Source organism: Capsicum annuum, chromosome 11, assembly GCF_002878395.1.
Source record: "Capsicum annuum cultivar UCD-10X-F1 chromosome 11, UCD10Xv1.1, whole genome shotgun sequence".
NCBI classification, from domain to species: domain Eukaryota; kingdom Viridiplantae; phylum Streptophyta; class Magnoliopsida; order Solanales; family Solanaceae; genus Capsicum; species Capsicum annuum.
The window spans coordinates 14,902,497-14,909,130 of record NC_061121.1 but is presented as its reverse complement, the minus strand read 5'-3'; positions in this window follow the sequence as shown (position 1 = coordinate 14,909,130).

The window sequence follows — 6,634 nt, the reverse complement described above, 5'->3', positions numbered from 1 at the left end:
GTCTAATTTTTAACAAATAAATAACTATGTAAATAATAATAGTTCATAATTAATAAATACAACTAAATTAACTTTTGTAATTATTCTCATAATTAACACATAACTAATTAACACATAACGAATTAACACATATCTACTTGTACATTTTTTAAATAACATGGCTCAGCTACTAGACCTAGAAGGTGACGTTCGAACACACCTTAAAACCGACACGGTTGTTACATGTGCAGGAACATCAGGTACAACTAAGGAATTACCCACTACAAAAAAATTACCAAAATCCGAATTAGCAAAGAGAAAGAATTACAACCTAAAAAAGATATTTGAAAAACCTTATGCACCACTAAATATCCAAAAGAATGAATTATTTGTACCCCCGCAGTTATACCCTTATTCAGATGCAATTAACAAGAAAAAACAAGCTTACAACCATTTAAACTTTGTTTATATTAAAACTTTATATACAATTCAAACCTTACTAAATACCAAACCCGTCCAAGATATTGAGCTAGCCAAAAAATACCAAGGGTATATAACCCAAAAGTTACAAAACTACAATAAACTTATTGCGCTCCCAGGAACCAGCCCAAATTTAATCGCCATATGTTATTCTTATGAATTATTATCAACATTATATACAACATATGGGAAAGAATTAGCCATGATTCCTAAAGTACATAAAAGAATTATGACATATATAAAAATTACAAAAGGACAACTATTTTACGTAAGATTTTATTCGGCTCCCGCTGAGATACTATTTGATGAAATTAAACCAGTGGTTACAGTAGTAAAAGTTGGTATGACAAGAGACTACATTATACCAGAAGAAATATCTGAGCAAGACGAAAAACGGAAAATTGAGATACCAGACTTTTTCAAGAACAAACGAGTTATTGGCTTGAGCATAATTATACAAGAGTTAGCACATAACTATTTGAACCGTAATACAGTTTGAAATTATTATTCTAGAGATCATTTATTGGTTTATTCAACATGTAAAGACATAAGAGAAAATGATATGGAAGAAATTCGTAGATGGACAATGACTTTATTACAACCAGAAGATAACCCTCTCACAAGATCTATCAAGAAAGGAGTTATTTCTGACGAACTTATGGAACAATTCTGCAAATTAATTGAAAAGAGATATGATGATCATCAATGCAGCTGTTGTAGCGGACGACATAATATTATTCCAGAAGTAACACTACAATAGAAGCAAACGAAAAAATTAGAACAACGGGAGAGATACGACAAAAAAGATAAACAATGGAACAATAATGGAAGAGGTAAAAGACAAGATATTAAATTATGAAAGCGAATTGTGAACAAATTAGATAACTTTCTTTATGTAAATAATTGTATAGGAATTATTAGCTTTTAGCTTTTTTGACTTTTTGGCAAGACTTTTGATTTTAAATGGATTATTAATTTTACCTCATTACTAGATATTAAGGTAATTAAGTAAGCTAATCTGTGGGAATTTTCTTTTGTTTTTTTAACTTCGTATATTCTGGGTAGTAACTAGTTAAAGTTTCTTTAATTTTTCTAAAAGCTTCTATATGTTTAAATGGTCTTCTAATTTTTAAAAAATAAATAACTATATAAATAATAATAGCTCATAATTAATAAATACGACTAAATTAACTTTTGTAATTTTTCTCACAATTAACACATAACTAATTAACACATAATGAATTAACACATATCTACTTGTACATTTTTTAAATAACATGGCTCAGCTACTAGACCTAGAAGATGACGTTCGAACACACCTTAAAACCGAAAAGGTTGTTACATGTGCAGGAACATCAGGTACAGTTAAGGAATTACCCACTATAAAAAAATTACCAAAATCCGAATTAGCAAAGAAAAAGAATTACAACCTAAAAAAGATATTTGAAAAACCTTATGCACCACCAAATATCCAAAAGAATGAATTATTTGTACCCCCGCAGTTATACCCTTAATTTGTACCCCCGCAGTTATACCCTTATTCAAAAGCCATTAACCAGAAAAAACAAGCTTACAACCATTTAACCTGTGTTTATATTGAAAATTTATATACAATCCAAACTTTACTAATTACCAAATCCGTCCAACTTATTGAGCTAGTCAAAAAAACACCAAGGCTACATACCCTAAAGTTACAAAATTATAATAAACTTATTGCGCTCCCAGGAACCAGCCCAAATTTAATCACTACATGTTATTCTTATGGATTATTATCAACATTATATACAACATATGGGAAAGAATTAGCCATGATTCCTGAAGTACAAATAAAAGAATTATGACATATATAAAAATTACAAAAGGACAACTATTTTACGTAAGATTTTATTAGGCTCCCACTGAGATACTATTTGATGAAATTAAACCAGTGATTACAGTAGTAAAAGTTGGTATGACAAGAGACTACATTATACCAGAAGAAATATCTGAACAAGACGAAATACAGAAAACCAAGATACCAGACTTTTTCTAGAACAAATGAGTTATTGGCTTGAGCACAATTATACAAGAGTTAGCACATAACTATTTGAACCGTAATCTAGTTTGGAATTATTATTCTAGAGATCATTTATTGGTTTATTCAACATGTAAAGACATAAGAGAAAATGATATGGAAGAAATTCGTAGATGGACAATGACATTATTAAAATCAGAAGATAATCCTCTCACAAGATCTATCAAGAAAGGAGTTATTTCTGACGGACTGATGAAACAATTCTGCAAATTAATTGGACAGAGATATGATGATCATCAATGCAGCTATTGTAGCGGACGACATAATATTATTCTAGAAGTAACACTACAATAGAAGCAAACAAAAAAATTAGAACAGCAGGAGAGGCACGATAAAAAAGATAAACAACAGAGCAATAATTGAAGAGATAAAAGACAAGATATTAAATTATGAAAGGGACATATGAACAAATTAGATAACCTTATTTACGATAAATAATTGTATAGAATTATTAGCTTTTAGCTTTTTTGACTTTTTGGCAAGACTTTTAATAAGTCTTTGTCTTTTTAGGCCTTAATGTCTTTCTTACTTTTTGAAAAGTTGTAAAAATTTAGGACAAATGTAAAGACTATAAACAGTATATAGAATACGTGTAAAGTAGGAATAGTATAAAGTAGTTTACACATTTTCTTTTTAGTCTATAAATATGTAAGCCTTCGGTAAGTTAAAGGCAAGACTTCATGAGTTGAAGCAAGCCTCCTCTTGTACACAAACAACTTTTGAATATTTAATAAAAACAAAGATATTTCAAAGGAAATGCTATGGATGAACAAAGCCCAAAATTATCAAACCTATCAGAACATGTATATTATTTATGATTATGAATAGCTAAATTCATAAATTCCTGACAATCATGATATGATAAAATAAGTTCATGTTTGTTACTATATAGTAGAATTATTCGAAGTATAATATGTTACAAAATTTACTAGCAAAGAGGAAAATGAAAAAAATTCCTAGGACTATGCCATCCTAAAGGTGAAACCGTAAGGCAAGAAGGCCGTGATAGGGAAGTAAAACCAGTGTAGAGGCGTTGTTTAAGGGAAAAGTATCCAGACTACCATGCTAATAGTGACAGAGTAACATAATTATTTAAGTATAATCTAGTATATAGTGATCTAAGATAACTATATTTTGTTATGTATATGATTGAAGGGAATATTTTGAAATAGCATCATATGAAAAATGAATACTTATTTATCTGATGAAATGGTAGATAAATTTAATATGTTTGTTTTGTATGTACTTAATGATATAGAAATTGTAGATATAAGAAAAATTATATGGGAAAAATATTTGATAAATATTTTATGGCTAGAATAAATTACATACCACACCTACCTACCTACTCTTACAAATACCTACATACCAAATCTATACATCAACCATGATAAATTACGTATATTTAGAATATTGGAAAAATGGATATGAAAAATATACAATTAATAGAAAAACTAATGAAAACAAATCTAGAAACAAATATATGAGAACTAAAGATATAAAATATATAGAATTCCTTAATGAAAAATATACAAGAATTATTAAGATTAAAACAAACAACCAGTAAATATTATGATAAAGCATTTAATAACCCATAAATCTAATTCCAAGTTATTCGTAGAAACCTAATTATCATATGAACAATATGACAAGCTATATATTGATGAAATTAAAATACTTGTTTTATATATTATTAAAGACTTAGAAATAGAATACATAAAGAAAATAATATAAGAAAAAATATTTCATGAAGAATCGTTAAGTCTAGAATGGTTAGAAGATATGCATGATCCTAGATTATATTATTCAGATAGTTATTACCCAGATAATAACAGTTATTACTCAGATGGATATTATACAGATTAAATGTTAGAATATATTAAAAGAGTTAGAGAAAAACAAAGTTGGTTATACAAAGAAATTAATTATAGAAACCAGCTTAGAAGAAGAATAAAACAATTAAAAGAAAGATTAATTTGGATAGATAAAATCATGAAACAACTAGAATTAAAAGACAGTTTAGAATATGATTTAGACATAGAATTATTCATAGAAGAAAAAGACAGGATAATTAACGAAATAGATAACCTAGAATTTAATGTCAGATATAGTACAATTAGAATAAATTATTACAAAGAAATTTACAGTATTACAACTACTTTAGGATAAGATGATAAACTACGAATACTTAAAATATTGGAGAAAAGATATGGAGGAAATAAGATTAACAGAAATACTTATGAAAGAGAATCTACTTGACTACCTATTAAGCTGACCGACATGCATTTACCATCCTATTAAGCAAAATAATAATAATAATAATAATAATAATAATAATAATAATAATAATAATAAGACAACACGATTAAGTCTAATCTTTATATAGAAAATTTTTCAAAGTCCGACAGAACATTCAACTATAATATAAACTTGAAATTAATGAAAAAATAATCATCTTTACTGAAAACTAAAAAAGAAAAGCAAGTAATTGAATATCAAAATAAAGAAAACGATTTAAAATAATCTAGAGAACAAACAATGACATATATGCTAAAAGTAAATATATGATTGATATAAAAAACGTATTGATTAGGAGAGACTGATTGGAAAGGATCCTCGAAGTATAAAACGTTTTATTTCGAGAAAAAATTACCTATTTATGGAAGTTTTTTTTTTTTTTTTTTAAAGTAAAATTGAGGATTCAAAACCTTAAATTTAATTTGAAAAATTGAGGAAAATCCTTCTTACACGTATCAAACAATTTGGTGTATATAATTATGGTAACAATTTTCAATAACTGACTTTTTTTTTTTTTTTTTTTAAAGAATTTAGTCCTTTCTAATTTTACTTTACATTAGAATGTATTTTACCAAAATTGAGTAGCTTCTGACCAAATATTTTAGGACTCCTTAATTTTTAAATTATATTTTTCTCCTATCATATATTTTAGGAGTCCTTAATTTTAAATATATTAAAAATATAATAATATTATAAGTGAAAAGACAATTTTATCTATTACAGAGATTTTTAATAAAGAACAAAAAGTTCAAATCACTTTTCTAATGATTTTTACACTTTAATATATATAAAGAGAGAGTAATTTTCATTCGAATTCCGTCAATCTTACTTGGTTCTACCCTTACCCAATGCATCAACTGATCCTTACATGGCTAAGACGAGTTAGATACCGAATGATTGGAGCTTCTTTATTGTAAGACGTGTAGAAACCTAATATTTGGTTAGAAAGAAATGTCAAATAATTAAGCAGTCAATATATGTCCAGACAAGGCATGTTAAGGAAAAAGGGTCCTCAAGGAGCTCTATTGTGGCTTTATTAGACAGTAGAATTAATGTCATCTCCTTCTAAAAAAGTTAAACTTTCTTATTTAAACATAATTAACCTTAATTTTTTTTTCCTTTTTCATTAGTAAGAAATATATATTACTTATTTTGAATCATAAATATCAAAGGTCTTTTTTTTTTTTCTTAAATTTTATGCCTGTTAAATATTGTCACATTAATTAAAACAAAAATATATAATATGTAGAATATACACAATGTGTATATTATCTTGCTACAAACCAAAAGATAGTATCGGTTAATTAGGCATGTGTTTTACTATCTGTTATTTTTTTTTTTTTGTATGTACTTCAATTATAGTATTAATTATTTAGTATACATACAGTTTCTTTATTTTTTTTAAAAGATTTTATTTATTTTTAGTATTCTGTCAGGATTTCTTCCCGTATGTTGTATTTTTTTTTTGGATTATTTTGTTATGTTTTTTCTTGAGCCGAGGGCCTATAAAAATAACCTTTCTAATTTTGTAGGAATAAAGTTTGCGGACACACTATTCTCCTAAAACTTCATTTGTGAAATTACACTAAATAAATAAAATCATTAAAACATACTAATTGACGTTAAAATAAATGTTATATCTATTTAAATAATATAAATAAATATTATATCTTGAATATATTATTATCTATTGTGTCTCACCTGATCTATTTTTAAATGATATGTTGGTTATGTCTTCATCACAAATATATCATAGTTGGCAAAATAAATTTATGAAAATTTGAGAAGTAGCAACTCTGCAGC